General features: G+C 42.2%; 1 protein-coding gene across 5 annotated transcripts in view; it reads right to left on the reverse strand.

The window, feature by feature from the left end:
• fam49al (family with sequence similarity 49 member A, like) overlaps positions 1 to 15,066 on the reverse strand; it is a 30,406-nt gene extending 15,340 nt beyond the window's left edge. For 2 of the 5 annotated variants that reach the window (XM_041052855.1, XM_041052853.1), the window contains exons 1-2: positions 14,743 to 15,066; positions 1,919 to 2,009 (exon numbers count right to left, since the gene is read on the reverse strand). The gene's annotated coding sequence lies outside the window, so the exon portion shown is untranslated. Of the gene's footprint in view, positions 1 to 302; positions 578 to 1,918; positions 2,010 to 14,742 lie in introns of those variants that run through there. The other 3 variants (XM_041052857.1, XM_041052856.1, XM_041052852.1) reach the window with 3 other exon arrangements.
• Between the last annotated feature and the right edge of the window lie 5,213 nt (positions 15,067 to 20,279).

The raw sequence follows: 20,279 nt of genomic DNA on the forward strand, positions 1-20,279 counted from the left end.
GTCTGGAGCAGCATGTGGTCCATCCAGAGAGCAGAGCTCGGCTGACGGTTGCCAGGATACTGTTGGCCTGGCAATATCGTCTGCTCGTCTCAGCACAAGATGTGGGGGGAGAAAAAAAAAGCATCCAGCCTGCTCACACACTGGGTCAGTTGCCTACAACACTGAACTGATGCATCAACCTTTACTATGTGAACAAAAATCAGTCTTCAGGAGTACATATGGTTAACAAAACACGCAGCTCATAGAACTTTAAAACCAGGACAGAGACCAACCAGCAGACTCTCACACCCCTCTCTTCCTACCCTCTTTTCCTGTGAGTGTTTCGCCTCTTCCTTAATCCTCAGCTTCTTCTCCCCGGTCCTGTCCTCCTCCTCCTCCTGTCCTCGTCCTCTCTGCCTTGTGAAAATGTTGCTGTGAATAAATCCCAGGTTAGCCCAGCTCTGAGCGATATCTGGAGTACCACGGCGGCACTGGTCTCCACTCTCTGCTTAGAGACTGATGTAAACTTCTGCTCTCGCTCTTTCTCCCTCTGTCTCTCTCTCTCTCTCTCTGTATCTTTGCCCACTTCACACTTCTCTTTTTCAGTCATCTATTTCAAGGTCTGTGGTTTTCTCTATTCGCTCTCTGCTAGATTCTGCTACATGCTGCTCTTTGTTTTTTGTTTGGTTGGTTTTTTGGTTTTTTTTTTTCAGTTCAAGCATGCATAGGAGAGGATACTCTGCTGTGTGAGGGTTTTGGTATAAGAGGCGTACAGTATGATATGGTCATCTTTTTTATATTTCTGCCTTTTTCCTCGGGCTGTATTGTCCTGCTGTGCGTCTGTATCTTTTCAATTCATACGCAAATAGAGAAAACTCCTTCTCTCTTTTAGAGTCTGACGTCACAATGGGTTCCTCAAAAATATCCCCTCCAGCTCTCCTCTCTGCCTCACTTCTCTATTTCACCACTCAGAAGCACTCTCCCGGCTCCTCTGGCCTTGTCTTGTCACAGCACATTTCAGTCATGGTGCCATTCAGTCCCACTGGTGGCCCTTGGGTGCAAACAACTCTAAGTGGCCGAATGGAAACGGTGATCGGGCAGCTCAAACACATATTTGCTTTTAAACTAGTAGATTGCGTTCCCTAATGTACATTACAAGACAGTCACTGGATTTATAAGATGGTTTGGTCATTAGGACATGGCATTCTGTGAATTAGGAAGTGCATTTGGTTGCAGTTTCTGTTACACACAAACACACACAATGCTTGTAGTCAGGCAGCGTGAAAGTGGAGCAAAGTGCCTCTCTTATGCAACTGCGCAGCACACAGCTCTCATCTGTAGTCCAGCAAGGGAAACTAAACCAAATGGCTCCTCGAGTCTTCAGAAAGACGCCGCTCGGCTCCCGCATGGCAGCTGAAAAGCAAACCTGGTCCAGACTGGAAGCCAAGCAGCAGAGCAAGGCCTCCCAGACTCCTTTCAGCTCTTGCTGAAAGATTCCTCCTGTTACAGCTCAGGAGCATCATCAGTGTGGATTTAGTGAGCACAGAAACAGCACCGCTTGTCTTTGCCAAGTCTAACCTCTATTAACTCACCAATAATACCATCCGAACTCCCTTTCTCCAACTGTGTCTTTTTTCTCTCTGCCTCCAACCACAATGATCTCCCTTTCTGTCGCACACTGGCTGACCGGGTATTCACTGGCCTGTGAATCAAACCCATTCAGCAGCTGTACTGTATACAAAGCATGCAGCGACTGCACTCTCCTAGCTCTCATCTTTCCTCTCTATCGTCACTGTTTCCTTACTCCTAAAGTGTTAATCCGTCTCTCCTCTTCCCGACTTGCCCATATGGCATATCCCTGCCGTGTCCTTATTTTTCAGCTGTTGTTATATTTTTTTCCTCATTTTTTTTTCCTCCACTCTTTATTTTTCATTCCTACCTTCACTTGTGTTTATCCCTCTGGAACACTTCACTGCATCAACCAGGGCTTGTCAGCTCCACACAGTGGTTACAGCATCAGCACCCACCACCTGACAAGGAGACAGACAGATAGACAGAGAGAGAAAGGGAAATTAGCATAAAATTCCACATCATGTACTGTACAGCACAGAGAAGAGTGTTGCTTTTGGTTTTAAGATGCACAGAGTCAGCAAGGGCAAGGAAAAGCATGCTTGGACAAAGTAAGGGCCACAAAGGGCAAATAAACGTAAGAGCTAAAAATAATAAAATAATGAGGCTTATGTGTTAGTTTGCCTTAATTAGCCTTTTAGGTGAGGATGTGATTTTACACAGCTGCCCTCACAGTGGAATTTAATCCACCCAGCTTTAACCTGTTACTACGTCTAAAAATGTCTATGCTTTGAACAACGATTGCAATGATTAGATTTTTCACCCATGTGAGGACAGAAATAAGCTGCCAACACATTTACATATTATCCTAAGTTGATATAGAGAATGTGTTATTGTGCCTACCAAGCACAAATGCAGCAACATTAACATTCATTTGAAGTTGTGTTTGTGTCCACCTAATGACACTAATTTCAATATTCACTGTCCTTTTAGCCCTGCTTTGGTGCCTCCTTAGCTACTAAATGTTCGCTCGCTAGTTGCTAACCTTCTCTGTCTGCCGTTTGGTGCTGGGTCGGTAGTGTGCAGCGGGTTTTTATAAACAGCTGCCTGCAGCTCTAAACGATACTGTGAGGGGTGACGAGAGTGAACCAGAACAGTCAAGGTGCAGGCCTGAAAACCAAAACAATGAGCTGAAAGAATCTATGAAGATCAGCAGAGCGAAGGGAAACTGTAGATCAACTCTCTGAAGTTTTGTTACTAAAAGTGACCCCTTTCAATCTATAGGTAAACATTTGATCCACTATTATTATAAATAATATTGGTTACAGCTTTTTTTCAGTTTCACATGATGTCTTGATGCTTTTTTCTGTATTTTTGGAAAAAATACTTGTTGATTTAGTTTAAGGTTGAGTGATGTAATTTGAGCTCTAATGTATGTGCACAGCAGTTATAAGCACTGACAGACGATAATCACAAACAAAGGATTTATAGCTTTAGTCTAAAATGATCAGTATCACGTTTCCAAATGCTACAGTAAATCCGCCTAATCTCAGAACCTAGAAGGTGTTTCTGTCTTTTTAACATTTCGATTATGGACAAAGCTTGTTAAGCTTATCTCTTTCATTTTGCATCTCTCACAACTCCAGCGTTGTCTTACCCACTGCCTGGTGTAACTATTAACACTAATGCTGCTGCCCTTGCATCATCGAATCTCATCAGGAGAGAGTGTAGACAGAAGAGAGACGGGGGCCTTTGAAGAATAGTTGCCAGGGAAACACAGCCTCTTATTCTCATGGCAACACATGGTCAGCTTACTGTTCAGTGTTATCAATCAGATATGGATTGGAGGGATGGATGGATGAACTGCACTTCCCCTAATCTCTTGAGAGTGTGTGTGACACAAAAGCATCGACTCTCCTGCTTGTGGGGGTTGTAAACTACAATGTCCACTCCTGGAATTACATGTCTCCTACCTTTCATGGGGAGTTTTGTTTTGACTACATGTTCCACTCAAGTAAATTGCCTAATGCTTATTGATTTCTCATCTCCGGGAAGGGGCAAAGGTCAGGCATTTCAGCGGGCATAGTGAGGTCAAGAGAGGTGAAGACTTGAACTGGGACTTGGGAGGTAATACTTGTGAGCGGGGTTATGATAAACTTCACCTTTTGAGTTAGATTTCTCGTTCTACCTGAGTCTGACTTTATTTGTTTAGACTCGTCTGCCCCTTGACCTTTTGAACTAACATGAATTCTCTGTCAGTGATAAAAGGCCGTCCTAAACTCATGCCATGTACAGTTTCTCATATTTTAAATCATAGAGCCATTATTGTTTAAGATACACCAAGCCATTAATGGAAAGCCACCTCTAGGCAGGTGTTGTCATAACTATTAATAGTTTTACCAAATCAAATTGAGAGCAGACATCTAATTTTACTCCAGCTTCAGAGCCCTGATGGATTACTATTTTCAATTCTGCTAATCAGTTGAGTGCTTTAGTTTGCTATTTGAGCTGTACGCCACCTGTTTGCTTCCTCAGCACTGCTGAATCTGATCCATGCACAAACTTCAGTTTCCATCTATGTACTTGCTGTTCTTATGCACCCTGCAACAGAAATGTAGTATTTCGGTGAAAAATGAAAGCAAAAACCAACATAAAGGGCCTCAGGAAGAAGGTGCTCCGGTGGATAAGGGTTTAAGATGTTGAACATTCCCCGTTCAAATCTAGCTAGGCATCTTTGTTGTTGAGTATTTCTCTCCTGCCCATCTCTTCCACCACAGGGCTCCAGAACAGATTCAGTGTTAAGTGTAAAGGTTCATTCATAACCTGGGAAACCACAACAGGTGCTTGATGGTCCATGTTATTTGTTGATTTGTTGTGTGTATGTTGTTAGTATGTTAGTATGTGGCCAAAATTCAGAATTATGTGACTGAAAGCTTCAGAAACAGCAACTGTGATATTATGTTGTTATATATTTTATTTATTTTTTTATTTTTGGTCAAAGGCTTTAAATGCTTTAAAGAATGAAGAATATGATTCACCTTCTTACATTTCCGTGATTATGAAATCACTGAGTTGCGTCTTGTATGGAAAACATCTGAATTTGTTGTTTCTCCACAAACTGAGAGTTTTCCTTTAATTTGTCACATATCTGTATGAATACAGTGTTAACATTAATTTTTTCGTATTTAAAGTCAAAACCAATCAATCGGATTCCAGGAAGACTTAGATATTGGTGCTGCCACTTGATGAGCCCCATCATGAATCAGTGTCCCGCTAATCAAATAGTAGACTACTCTGCTGCAGTCTCCAGAGGGCAGACACTGTTAGAGAAGTCTAACTAACTGAAGGGAACAGTCTTTAAATGTACAGTGGCTGCTTTTTCAGCAACTTCAAAGCCGATATGTATTTCAGAACGAGACGTGAGAGAGTCTGAGGGTCTGAGGGGGGAAAAGGGAAGAAAGCCAGAGATCACAAAGCTCATTGTGTGCAGACATCTGTCTGTTTTGTTCAGAGTCCAAGGTACTCAACTCATGTTAGTTCTGCTCACTGAACAGGTCCTCTTTAAAAAAAAAAAAAAAAAAGAAACCCACTGGTGATTATTCCTATTCTCACTCCCTCTCTATCTCTTTCACTCTTTCTCAACCTTTCGCCCTCTCTCTCGACACACCCCTCTCTCCACCCCCTGTTCACTCCAAGCTCCTCTTTTATGCAGAAGCTCATTCACTCATCTTCTCACCGCACACCCTTTTGACCTCTTCCTCTTTTATTGTGTCTTTTACATGCTACCTCCATCATTTCCCTCTTTGTTCTCAACATATTTTTCCCTAAAGATAGAGACGAGTGCAGGAAGCTGCTTGATGATGATGTAGAGTGAACTAAACACCAACCTAAACCCAGATAATCTTCCTTTAAGTTGAAAAGAGGCTTTTAGGCTGACATATTTTATATTCTATAAACTGCTGTAAGTAATAAAATGCTGATTCTGGTGGTAGACGTTAGAAGCAAAATGGGTGATGATCACATACGGGTGATGATCACATACAGGTGATCATCACAGTTTTTTAGTAGGAGAGGAGAAGAGTGAGAAGTGGAGAGATAATAGAAGGAAAACAAGGAGATAAAAGGAAAGGAAAGGAGATAACTGAGAAGGAGAGGAGAGGGAATAAAAGGAGAGAAGAGATGTGCATGGACAAAGGGCCAGTTTGAGGAGTAAAATGGGAGGTGGCGGTGTCAGACCCAGATAGACCATCGCTAAAGATTGACCACCAATGGAATGCTACAGCCAGTTTGCCTCCGGCCCACACACACACACATTCATATACAATTATAGATACCGCCGTCCCTCTCTGAGGTGAGGAGGGAAGGAGAATAAAAGGGGAGAGCGGCTGAGCATGAGAGCTAAGGATGGAGTGGCAGAGGGCAAAAGAGAGAGAGACAGAAATGGAAGGAGGAGGTTACAATTCTCCTGCATCACCCCTCCCCCTTCTCTCGCTCCCTCTCTCTCTCTCTCTCTCACACACACACACACACACGCTGGCTGAGTCTGAGTCCAGAGCAGCGCATGGTGTCTCATGAAAGGGCGATTGCAAATGAGCATTGTGATTGTGCTGCATGGCTGACAAAGAAAGAGGGAGGATGGAGTGAGAGACAGAGAGAGGGAGAGAGATGGTATGGCATGTTTAAGCTGTACTTGAATCAGTTTCTATTGTGTAACATGCTTCAGCGTGATCATTTTTCAAATGAAATTAAGAACTGGGGCAGCAACTGAGGGATTTAATGGTTTCTTTGCTCAGAGGTGGAGAAGAAACGAGCTCTAATGTCTCTTTGCTGTATAGATATGATGAAGGTTTATGTGCATTAAGCATTTGGATTTGTTATATACTGTACCCTGTTTGTCAAAGTGTCGTAACATGAGAGACTCTTGGTAATAATTAATTTCCAGTGCTCTGTTTTCTTTCTTTTCCCCAGCACAGAGATTAATATATGCCTTTTATTAAATATAGCCATTAATATTTGAATACCACAGTTTGGCTCAGGGGCGTTTTGAACCAAGGAAAAGCAGAGTTGGAAAAATTAAAGCCTCGGATTTCAATTTAAAAAACAATTTCCTCTTTGTGCTTCAGCCGTCTGAGGATGGATGGGTGTAAAGTGAGCTCTTGTTATCTTTATTTGTGATGCGGGATGCCAATTAGCTGCTAACAAAGGGAGCACTATCGGCTTGTAGGGGTCTACATGTACTCGCAGGGGGCTCATGGTGTGTCTATGTGCATACGTGTGTATATAGCTATGCAGCCCCCACCCCACCGCCCCTTTCCCCTGTCCTTCCCTGACCCCCTCCTATCTGTGCACAAAAAAAGAAGCAATGTACAGTACACCTGTGCAGACAGTCACCTTTGTCACTGATAGACTGCTTACACACTGATTTTTATGGGTGAGGACAGTGTCTGAATGTGTTTTAACAAAAGAAGGTAATTTCATTGGGATGAAAATAATAACTGAGTTTATTTAAATAAAGTTTGGATTGTAGTGTGTGTGAGTCATGCAGATGCCTGTGCATACAGTATGTTCATGTGTGTGTGTATATATTCACCTGACATTGAATTGAACTAATCTGATTTACACTGAGCTGGTTTGACTTTAATTAAATTGGGGACGTGTTTGTCTGTGTGTGTGTGTGTGTGTGTGTGTGTGTGTGTGTGTGTGTGTGTGTGTGTGTGTGTGTGTGTGTGTGTGTGTGAGAGAGAGAGAGAGAGAGAGAGAGAGAGAGAGAGAGAGAGTAAAACAGAGAGTGAGCTACAAGGACTACTATAAAACAGTACATAAAGGCAGTTTGAACTCAGCTCCCTGGCGTCTCACTGTCTTGTGATTCTCCTCTCTCCTTCAACTCTCCTTCACTCTTTCAGTCCATTTATTGTCTGTCTGTCTGTCTGTCTGTCTGTCCACTTCCTTGCCTACTTCTTTACCTGCATGCACATCTGCTAGAGTTCTCTTCTATGAACCAGTCCTATGTTTTATTTGTGTAGCAATCAGGAATCTAAATTCCTCCTCATCTTTTGCCTCATGGATCGTCCTCTCTTGTTCAGTCCCTTCCTGTCTCTCTGTAGCTGTGTTCCAACTCCATATTACATTTTTTTTCTCTTTTTTGTTTATTTTTTTACTTTATTGGTGAGTAGCTGATAGTATAGACAGACAGACAACATGACGAGAGAAAAGGGTAAATTCTTCACAGGTTTTGAGTCTGTAGTGTGAACAAACTGGAAAAATTACAAAAAAAAAAAAAAAGAAAAGTTAGTATGCATATTAAAATGCTTGTGGTGTTGTTCCATACTACTTTTCACAAATCACAGTGGAAATAAAGCATAGTAAGAATGGTAAAAGAGCTCCAGAGTGATCTTAGAAAACAAAAATGGTGTTGAATCTTTGGAAACTTTTTTTCTCTCTCTCTTCGTGAGAAAACGTTGTTAGAGAGTCCCAGGCTGATTGATGTCTGTGGGTGCACATGTGTCACCCAATTTCCCTGTGGCATTTAACAGTAAAGTAGCCAGATTTCAGACCTCTGAATCACAGTCTGCATCTCTGATTTTTTTCAGCAATTCCAAAAGTGTAGTGTTATTTCACTGGTTAGAAAAACAACTGAGCCAATCAGAGCTTTGCAGGTGGGATTAAGAACAAAGAAATTGTTTTCCTGTGCCAAAGCCAGATAAGTTCAAAGTCAAAACAAAAGGGTTGCAAAGTCTAATTTTCATACTCACAGTATAATAAAATTATTAATAGTAAAAATAGTATACCATGGTCATCTGTCTGTAGTATACACTGAATACTACAACAATCCAGTGCAGAATTGGGAAGGAGCATGTGTCTCAACCCCTCAGCCTCAGCACATGACCACCAAGAATGAATGAATGAATGACCTCTGACCCCAGCGTGACCTAGAATCTATATTCATCTCTGTGTGTCGAAGTCGTCCGCCCTCTACGTACCGGGTGGAGCCGGCGTGTCCTTGACAGAGGCAATGCTCCATCACAGTGTGCTGCAGTGTGTCTCACATGGCAGAGAATGCAGTGTTACAGTGTTACCCTGTCCCACTGGGAGGGGAAGGAGAGCAGCAGCAGCAGCTCTCAAATATAGGAAATTGGCTGCAATGTAAGGTATAGGCTCATGCTGATGCAGAGAAAAAAAAATAATTGATCGAACAGGACAAGAATGAAATTAAAAAAAAAAAAAAAAAAAAAAAAGAGTCCATTTGGGGACATGTTGATGGATCCCTGGTGTGAAAGTTTGAGATCTTGGCTGTTATTGTGGTTTATTTCTGTCCAGTGATTTATTTTTGGGTTACATGCTTATTGTGCCTTTGTTGGTTGATGGAAAAAAAAAATTATATATACAATAGATAAATCCTCGAGCTGAACTAATTAGACAGTGTGTGTGTGTGTGTGTGTGTGTGTTCACGTGAACAGAAAGAGGAAAAGATAGCATCTATGTGTAAAGTCTCACAAGCCTGATCAAACACTGAACACAAGCATGGTTGCCAGCATCCTAGTGTGCCCTCGGCAGATCTGGCATACACACATATGAACAAACACACAGACAGCAACATACAAAGTACAGTGATGAGGATGAAATGACAACTGACGATTCACTCCGTGGTTACTGTTGCTAAGCTAAGTTTTCCATTCTCTTGCAACTCATTTGCAGTTTCAGTGATTTTCCAGCCGCAACTTTTATCATTTCATTTTTGAAAGAATGGGTCTTTAATTTCATACAGCAGGCTTTTCGATGCTAGCTGGAAAACATCAATTTTGCCATCTGAAATAACAATTACTGTTAGCATATTTTATCTGACATCATCTAGAAACATCCTTTATGTGCGTGGTTAGCTGTGACTGGACAATCACTGCTTGGACAAATGCTAAACCTGAACCTTAAGAGAAGAAGTATAGAGAGACCCTGATCAGCAGCATAGTCAAACACATTCTCCACTATGGGTGTATTAAATAAAATACAGTCATTCCTTCATCTCTGATAGGCAAAGTATTCCTTCCTCCTTTAACTGTATTTACCTTGAGACTCACTAACCAAACACTTGGTTATATCATCCAGCAGAACTTATTAAGAGAGCTGAAGCCTCGATTGAGATAACATCGCTAAGTAGATAATTTGCCTCTTCACTTATTACACACTAATTGCAATACTGTTTCGCTTCCTCTCCTCCCGCTCTGCTCTCTTTAACCTTCCATTGGCCTAAATTGGCTTCACCTTCCCACTGAATTGGCTATATTGACTTTAAATATGACCAGAGGGCAGACATTTGGGCTATTTATTGATATTAGTGGACAGCGATTGATCTGATCGACAGAAAGCAGGCCATGATACTGTTTGAAGTCCTCAGAGAGCAGATCTGAGGTAATATGATTACATCCAGAACTTCGCCCTCGCCTCTTTTATTGCCATAGAAAGAGAGAGTTAGACAAGCCGAGTCATGTCTGGTTAGAAGTAGACTCACAGAAGCAGGAGAGGATTCACTGTGGCCTGTTTCTGTGTCTCATTGGATGTAAAATCACACATTTCAAAGAGCTTCAGCAGGACACCCATAACAAGGATGATAACAGAGTTTAATAGGACTTTTCAGTGGTTTCCACGAGTGCCATCCAACATTGAGAGTTAGGTAATATGATCGAAGAGTTATCAGATCTTGGCTCCCTTGTCGTGGAGAATTAAATCACACTATCTCCTAAATCTATTTTCTCACTGATTCAGTGGCTTGCTTCAAAGATGTGTTAAATTAAAGAATCCCATATTTCAAAACTTGTTAGGCAAGATTTTTAATCAAGTGTTCAGCCCTTAAGCTTAATTTCTCTTTAAAAAGAATGGAATCGAGAATTGGAGGATTTTTGTTTCTTTTAAGTCATTTTTTGTTGAATCAAGCGGTTCATGATCAGCTTTAAAGGATCCTTGTTCATTTTTGTTTAAAGATACTGACTTAAAGAAAATTCCCAAAACAGGTGACAGTATATTGAAAGGGACATCAGATCGTCCGGTTGTTTTCGAAGGGCACAAAATCTGTCTAGCAGCCCCTCTACAGCTCACTAATTAACATGTTATATGAAAAGAACCAGGCTAGCGGTTTATCCCAGTCTCCAGTCTTTGTGCTAAGATAAGCTGCCAGATGAGAGCGGTACCTTGGCTACCTCATCCAACTCTCTGCAAGAAACCAAAATGTCAAACACTAAATTTAAACACAGGCAGCATTCCCAGTTCCAGTACAAGTTGCATGTACTGAATATTCTTCTGGCATAGATATAACCTCCTGTGTCATATCTGGATCTGCCCTCGCCACCCTGTACCCTCCATCACTCTACCCTGTGTTCCTTTAACAGGATCATCTCTGCTCTGAGGGAATAATCCCTAATTCCTGACAATACTGGATTAAAAACCACAAGATTACCAGGTAGAGACGGATCCCATCTCAAATGCCTAAATGAGTTAAGCCCTGGATACAATACTAGATCCAACCTCTGAACTCCAATACGAAAACAAAAAGAACATCAGCAGCAAGCATGCAAGCTGAAGTGACAGATGCTGGAATGACAGATGTTGTTGCTGGACAGATGGGTCGGCCAGTCAACAAGATTAGAATTGTTTAGATAAAACGCGGATTGTCAGGCATTTTTGAGAAACCCAGTTGGGCCACATGGATGAACATATGGATGATGTTGTATTTTAATCAAAGGATTGAATGCAACATGGTTGTCCATTCAGTTATTTCTGGCTTCATATTGAAAGTTTGTCTGAGAAGCTCCTCAAAACAGAAAAGAGCATTAATCCACCATCAAAATCATTGTTGCTCTTTTGAACAAGCACTGACGGTCAACAAGTACAGCTGTTCAAAGAAGATTTGGGGTTAAATGACTACCAATTTTCCACCAAAGGAGGTTTTGGCATTGTCAAATTCGTAAGTGAACCATCTGTAGATGTCTTTCTAAAATCATGCCAGATCCTGGTTTCATAGAACGATGCAGATAGCAGCAGATGTCTCTAATTTATGTACTGATTGTTCACTTCAGGCTTTAAATTGCTCTTTCAGGCCGTCCTATTAACATCTTCAGTGTCAAAATGTTTTGACAAAATACTTTTTCAGGCATGATCCATAACACCTTGGAGTAGCGGCAAAACATTTCCATGTCATTGTACATGTCACTCATCTGCCTTATTCATAGAGTGTCGGTGGAGGTTATGCAGCGACCTCAACAATGTCTAGTTCAGTGAAGGCTGGAGGAGATCATTACACATCATTACACCTGATGGGTTGTGTTGACAGTGCCTCTTCCAAAGTGACAAATAGCAAGAGAAGCAGCAAACAAGACAAACATTACCCATCTTTGCCTCCCTTGTCCTTCTGCTTCCCTTTTTTCCTTCCTTCTAACCTCATATACCCCCGTCTGCTATTCCCAGTCCCTCAACATGTAATAAGTGACATGCTGGACCCACAAGGTTACACATATCTGTACTGTGAAATCATGTCATCATGTGGAATGATGCAGTGAACTTGGGGTAATTACTAACATGAACACATAGCACATGTTGAGACGAAAAGACTGGAATACATAAGGTGATGCAGACATTACATTAAGAGAAATGTGAAGAGTGTCTCCTCCACCCCGACACCCCTAAACCCCATTCCTGCCTTCTGCCTTGTCAAACCTGATAATCCTGACACACGCTAAGGCAGCCTAATAAGGTCCTGCAACTCATATGGACAGAGGAAATGGGACATTGTGGGACACACAGAGCACTAATCCTCTGCAAGACAGTTGGACAGAATGATTGTGCAACACTGGAAGACACCGCGACATGCTGTCAACACCATTTTGCGGCGAGCATCATGACTGGTTGAGGGAGAAGGAAGTGACAGATACGTACTGAGGTGATGAAGACTGATTGGAGGGGCTTAGAAGGAAATACTGAGAGCAGGCATGAATTAATGAATGTTTGAGTTAATGACGGAGCGAGAGAGATGAATAGGGAGAAAGGACGAGGAGAGATACAGACAGAAAGAAAAAAGAGAGAAGAGAAGGAGGGGGTGTGAGACAAAGAGTGGCAGAGGAGGAAATGCAGACGGGCATGTTTCTATGGGCGCGCAGGAAAGATTTGGGGTGAGGGAATCTTGCATCATTGCAGTGGGCCAATGAAAAGGCTTGGTTTAAATGTTCAAAGGGAGTGTCCTAGCAACAGTGGAGTAAATACCATAGCAGCCACCATTCCATCTCAGACCGGAAAAAAACCCTATACACACACACACACACACACATTGATTGAACACAATAATGAACTAGAGCACAAACATGTTAGCTGTTTCAGAGCACCTTGCTGTTTATTCATACATGTAAATGGGTAGTAATCTACATAATTTGATTCAGGACCATACAGTCATACAGCTGTATGGAAGCATTTCACTATCCATATATCACTCACTGTGTGTAAGCATGTTTGAAATGATAGCAATGTATTATAATAAGAATCAAAAGTATTTTTTGTCTCTCGACAGATACATAGAGGCATTTTGATAGACACCTTTCCAGTACATATAGTATTACAAACACCACCATAGCTACAACACTGAAACCAGTTACTGGTTTTATGTTATAGCTGTACATATGCAGCTTATGTATGGTATACACATACACCATTATCATCCATCACCACTCGGCCACATGTGTGTATGTAAATGTATGTATATATAAATATACATACATTTACATTTATCAATACATGTATGTATAAGCATATATATACACCTGTGTGTGTGTGTGTGTGTGTGTCATAAGAGTCAACATGGCAGTAAATCATCAGTTAATCTACTCATATGGATTATAACCAGAGTCAGTAGATTATAGGAGGGATAGACAGGGACCAGATCTTTCAATTACACACCTCTCCTGTCTGTTTCTCTCTGCCTCCCACCTGCCCATGCACACATTCATACACACACAGCACTTCATCATGCTTTTTCACTCTACCTTTCTATTTATCCATCTCTCCATCCACAGCATCTCTATCTTTCTCATTCTCTCTTTCGCTGCACACACAAAGAAGACCTGCAGAGTCACATGGTAGCACGGTAGGTAGCTTCACCCTTTCTGCTCTGCCTCTCCGTCTAACAACCTCATGTACCCCCTTTTCCTCAACCAGATCTTCTTTTCACATTTGAAAGAACACCTGAAAAGCCTTAGTCCTCATTCATTCATCCCTCCATTCAGTTTTTTCCTCCCTCCCTCCCTCCCTGTTTTCCACTCTAGTCGCATGCACCCACCCCTTCTGATCAGTAGTGTAATCTGGGGCTATTGTTTTTAGCAGGCTATTTGCAGAGACAGTTTGCACAAGCACACACACTCAGACCTCAAACACCTGCCTCACTGTGTAAAACTGAGCACGTTTTGTACTGACGCTAACAATCACTGATGTAATGCCTGTGTGACAGTGGAGCTGAAAAGGCAAGGAGGCATGCTTGACATGCAATTTATCCACATTGTCCACAGAACACTGCATCAGTGTGATATATGGTGCATGTGCTGTGATGGTTCTAGGTCACATATGTCCCGTGACCAAACTATCATCAATCACTGAAAATATAAACACATTAAAACACATGAGCATCTGTAGACTCCATGTAGTCCTGATGGATTCCTGCTGATACACAGAGGAAGAATAGATTCTTGCTGTGGTGTGTGTGTGTGTGTGTGTGTGTGAGAGAGAGAGAGAGAGAGAGAGAGAGAGAGAGAGAGAGAGACTGTGACTGTGGCAGTGACCGTGCCGCTCTGGCTAAGCACTGCAGTGAAAAAGAACAAGCCCCAGTTGACCAGCCCCACAGGGTTTGATGTGGTCAGGCCAAATTCAACAATCCCTCCCTGCCCCCGGGATCCCAACCCACGCCAGTCCTCTGCATCCAGTCCATCTACCCACAGGCGATAGCACCAGCACCATCCCTGAGCTGAAATCACCAGTTACCCACTATCCTCCATCTAGAGTCTAACCCACATCCATCCTCCATCCTCTCCTCCTCAGCCTTATCCAGCTTGCAGCCTCTCTTTTAGGTGCAGGGTGGGACTATCTGGACCCTTATACTACCAGTGCTAAATGGATGGAGTGATGGTGAGGGATAAAAAGAGAAGAGAAAAGAGTGTTGGCTCAGCTTACCGGCTGGGCGTGCAGGAGGGGAGGATGATGCCTCTGACTCTGCTCTTCCTTCCTTCTCTCTGGATTGAGGTGAAGCAGAGATGGATGCAGGGAACAAAAGAGGAGGACAAAGGGCAAAAAAAGAAACAAAATGCTGGTGGCTAGTGAGAGAGTGAGAGACAGAAGGACCACAAAAAAAGAGGAAAAAGTCCCTGTGCTGTTTTTCTCTCTCTTCCTCCGTGAGGATCCTTTATTCTTGTGAGCCAGAGGGCTGTGGATTCACCTAAACACTGAGCACACGCACTGCCTCACGCCACACAGCCCTCCCTCTTCCTCTCTCTCTCTATGCACTAAAGACAGCAGCTGTTGGTCCATGAGAAATAGAACACTGTGTCCCCCTCCCTCTCCCCTTCTCCTCCTACCTCGCTCGCTCACAAAGACCCCCACCACACACACACACTCACATTCGCCATGTCCTCACAACAACCCCTCCCCCTTTGACTGACATCTCCCACTAGCCTGCTGGCAATAAGAGGAGGGGGCACTGCTCTGTTTGTGTGTGTGTTTGTGTTTTCTGCTGCTGCTGCTGTGTATTTGAGTGTGTGTGTGTGGTGCAGAGTTGTATTGTGTTTGACATTGTTTCAGCCGCAGAGTGACTTTTCCTGTCCACACGGTGTGAAAGTGAATCATGGTGAGTAAGGGTGTGCATCAGGGTATTTTTGCAAACTGTGTGGGTGACTGCCGAGCATCATTCGTCTCTGTGCTGCAGAGAGGAAGGAAATTCACAACATTATTTGTGGTTATGAGCAGCATGACTGTGAGGGTGTTTATTTTATTTACTGTAAAACTACACTGCACAGAGTGACTATAAGCATAAATGAGCTGACATTTATGAGCTGTTGCACATGATGGATATTTTCATTATAACAGATCAAGGGACTTCTGTATGTGTGTTATCTGTTTCTTGTCCGTTCGTGTCATTCAGAAAGAATTTGGGATTGTGAAAACTTTCATTAGAGACCCTTACTTCAGGGTCGCAGCCCAGACGAAAGGGCACGGTTAAATGAGCCATAGCTAAATTGTCGCACTGTACATGTGTGTGGAGTGGAGGGGGTGGCTGCGTGGGTGCGGGCAGATTGTCTATTGTGTGGTGGTCTTGCACTCAGACCAGTGCTGTGTGGCAGCCCACCCAGGGGATTGGCACACAGTAAAAGAGCTGAAGGCCAAATGCTGCCATGCCATACCCATAGTGTGTATTACGGCAGAATTGAGGGCAGAATCAGGTTTTCATGACCTGGTGCCTTTCTAATAATCACTTTACATGAGTATATTCGGGAACAGAGAGCAGAGTCCAGCTGATGAACTCTTCCCTTTATAGCCGTTATTAATATTTGAATAGGGTGATGGGTCAAGTGAGCACAAGAGGACACATCGTCTGAATATGAAAAGCTTGTGATCAGAGCATCTCAAACTCTAAAGTGCTTTAGGCTTTGCCTCTCATTCACTCCTACTGAAAATCATGCAGGATGTTTGACAGAAAATTGTGTTATTTAGACGGAGTTCATGTGAGCTGAGCTCTGGCTTGGTTCGCAACCAGTATGGAGGTGTGTCCATCACCAGCACTGCACTAACACAGTATAAAACTAGAAGGGTACTCAGAGAGCGCAGACCTCCGCCAAGGCCAATGTCAAACAACATACACCAGACTTTAGAGGAAAAAAAAAATCAAATTCGTAGTAAATGATCCGGATCTGCCCCAAAATTGAATGGGTGCTTTCCTGGCCCATGCCCTGTCCCTGATTTCAGCACAAATCTGTTCAGCACTTTTTGCATAATCCTGCTGACAAACAAACAAAATATAACCTGCACCCTCAGTCAGTCACGAAGAAGTACAAGTACGAAAATGCAACTATATGTGTAATAATTTGCTAAACAGATGATTTGTCTGCTAGTAACTAATAATAGCATATGTAAGAATAGCTGCAGGGGTGCTAGTTAGTCAGTACTGCCCTCATCTCACTTTGAAAAGCCCATCTTGTACTGCATATACCAAGGTTTCAATTTCTTCAGTCCATGTGTAGCGAAGCCTTGCATAATGATGCTACTAATCTGACACAACAGCTACAGACACAGTCTCTGTGCTGTTCGCTAAACCTAAATCAAAAACAGAGAAAGAGTGTAAGATTGTGTCTTAAATAAATATGGGTCTTCCTGTTTTGGTGGTTGTGTCTGAGAAGTGGATCTGACTGCGACTTTCACATCACCAAACATTGACCGGCATTACTAAACCGACTTAAGATAGCACATTAAACAGGTTTCATTTCCACTTCAGCTTCCCTGTGATAATACATTATTAATAGCATTTGGATAATCATGTAATACAAGTTAGAAGAGTAAGCAGAATTAATTAAATATGGCCCAAAACATGTTATTGTGAGGAAAAAAAATAACATGGAGGAACAACATGTTTCATCCACATTAGGCGTTAGGGTCTCCAGGCACACATTCAAAGAAAGTCTGACTCACGGGTTGAACTCTGAGTTGACTTCATATACCAGAATGCACCTGTGACAGAGGAAGAGACACAGAAAGTGGTGCTGCAGTGGTTGACACTGCCCTTTTGGCAGCCGAGTGCCACAAAGATGGCAGGAATGTTAAAAAACGGTGAAAGAAAAGAAAAAACAGTTGGAAATCACTTGGTAGGGGTGAGACAGTGCTTTGGCTTGTCTCTGTTTAACACATTTACAGTAACGCGTGCTGGGACCAGTGTTTTCCTGCGGACGGATGTCAGATGAGGCAAAGGAATGGAGGAGAAGCTACGTCAGAGAGCTTTCCATGAGTCACTGAGGCTCGTTGAGTGGGAGGTTATTCTGATGCTGGTGTGAGACTCCTCATGATGATGCACACGTCAGCCTGTTATGATGCTGTGTTTAGTTACTGTACCTGGCTTCCCAAATGTGGAATGAGCTTCCCACCTCAGTCAAATAAAAAAAAAATGTTTTGATGCAGACATAAAATCTCAGATATCGTCTTTTGGAACCAGTGTTTACTCACATTGCCCCGACACTGATGACTGATACAGAAGTTTTTATCTGATGTCACTCTGAATTTTTTTAAATATCTAAAATGTTAAATGCAACTGTTTAACAAAAAAAAGTAAATGACTTTGTAGCTGTCTGATGAATGAACAGGTGGTGCCTGGATATATTCTTATGCTGAGCAGTTGAACTGTAAAGACCTTTACCCTCTGCAGGGTGTTTCAACGGGGTCAGTGGGGTGACAGTGTGTGACCCCACTGTCTTACCAATGTGATCAGTGTCGCTGTTCTAATTTCTTATTTTGGAAAAAGCCTCCAACACAGACTGAGATCATTTATTAACTCAGCGCAGCCAGAATCTGGAAGGATTTCAAACAATGAAATACTCCAGTTTCACAGTTGTAGCGAGCACCACCACCCCTAACGACTCAAATATGCACCGGACCAGATGTTCTCTTTGGAACAAGGTGTGGGGGGAGTTTTGCCTGTTGTCTGTGAATAAACATCATCTTTGATGTGAGGCCTTGTATTGAACCCTCCTGACCAACTGAACTCTGGCTAAAAAAAATAAATGGTTCACGTATCACCACACTGTGAAATTCAATTCTTCATGCTGTTAAGAGTAGACTCATACCAGTGCCTTTCTGGTGTGTGTGTGTGTGTGTGTGTGTGTGTGTGTGTGTGTGTGTGTGTGTGTGTGTGTGTGTGTGTGTGTGTTCACCAGATACTGCAGACCCCAGCTAAAACACATGATCATCACCTGATCTGGGTGTGTTGCTCTGAAAGGCGACGGTTGTGCAGTGAAGGAGACCAAAATGAATAAATAACACGTATCCAAGGATACTGACGGAGGATGGTGAGTAAGTCAATTTGCATAAGCTTCTATTTAGAGTTTGCTTCCAGAGAAACCTACTGTATACAGTCGCTTAGTACTTAAATATCAAATAATGAATGCTAAGACTTTCATTAATGTGCTCAATTGTGAAATTGAAAGCATTTTTAGTTTTATTTTCTCTGTTGGTTATAAGGCAAAAAAGAACAAGCTGCCTTTTCATGACCAAACCTACAATATGTGAAAGTGCAAGAGAGATGTGGGGTTTTTTTTAAACTGAAATATTAATACCTGAGCATTATTGCCAACCAGAATAAGGTGGAGCACCCTGGATTATTTATATAGTGTCTATTATTTTTTTAGGTCAATTGTCCCATCGTGCTTGCCACTGCATGAATGGCAGAGCCTGCCTGTGGTGTGTGAACCTGTCCTCAGGTGAGTTTAGTCTCTATAAAGGCTTCCTTTATGAATTATGAGGAGAGGTAAAGTGCACCAGTACCATTAAGGTGAAACACAGTGACAGAGCAACTTGGGGTGAGAAAAATCAAAGCTGAGAACATTTATTTCAGGAGGATTTTATACAGCCCAATTTACAGCCCGTGGAAAAAATGAGGCGATAAAGAAATTAAACAGAAATTCATGTTTTGGCCTTGAATGGTTTAAATGAGAAGGTTTATATTAAAGTGGGACTACTCAACCTTTGCTCAACAACAACTACTTTTACCTTTCTGAGACAGCCATACATTATAATATATATGTATATAAGTACAAGAAAAGAAGAGTCATCAAGGTCTCACTTAGTGATGTGACTTATGCAGGTATAAGTACCTAACGTTTGCTAACATTAGCTAACGAAAACCACCATATGCCACTTGTCATACCATACAAAGAGAGGCTGAAAGGAAAGAAAGCATTTCATGGCTTATCATTTGTACTTTTTATTTGCAAGAGGAACAGCAGGTATTATTTCTTCTTTCAAAAGTAATTCAAAATGTAAAAACCAGCATTCACAGACCATTGTGGTGACCTTTGATATCTGTAGTTAAGCCCTCCAAAGCAAAAGAAGTTGAGCCACATTTTTAACATGCCCCAGTAAATCAGGATATTAAACAAACTGAAATCTCACAGTTTAATGTGCAATGCTTACTCCAGTGAAGGGGAACTTCAAACTAATTTTACACACCAACAGTTGGTTGCAGGTTCAGAGTTGGGTGGTTGAGTTGCTTTGTCGGCTCCACGTTTTGACAAATGGAAGATTGTGTGGAATAAAAAGATAGTATCAAATCTGAGGCTTTTTCAATGACACTGTCATGAATTTGACAGTGTCATAGAAGTGCAATGCTACTCTTTTAAAGATGATCTGTTAAAGCATTGCCTCAGTCAGAGCAAGACTGAAAAATCAGGGTGCGTGCACGTGCTCAGTAATCTTAAATCAGTCGTTATTTTACATGTCTGGGTTCACTCATTCAAAGGCCGCCTTATTCCTCTCATCAAAGGACAGAACATCTGAAGCCTGGACCAGTCACGTTGCACTACAGACATCCGTACTGAAGCCCACACTCTCCCTCCATGACTCTCACCAGCTAAATGTTAGACTTCTATATCGATGAGTATGTGGGCAGCTGGTGAGCTGGCATCATGCAGACTCTACTCACAGCTCAGAACTGAGAAAATGAGAGCTTTGTAAAT

This window comes from Toxotes jaculatrix, chromosome 13 (assembly GCF_017976425.1).
Source record: "Toxotes jaculatrix isolate fToxJac2 chromosome 13, fToxJac2.pri, whole genome shotgun sequence".
NCBI classification, from domain to species: Eukaryota; Metazoa; Chordata; class Actinopteri; family Toxotidae; genus Toxotes; species Toxotes jaculatrix.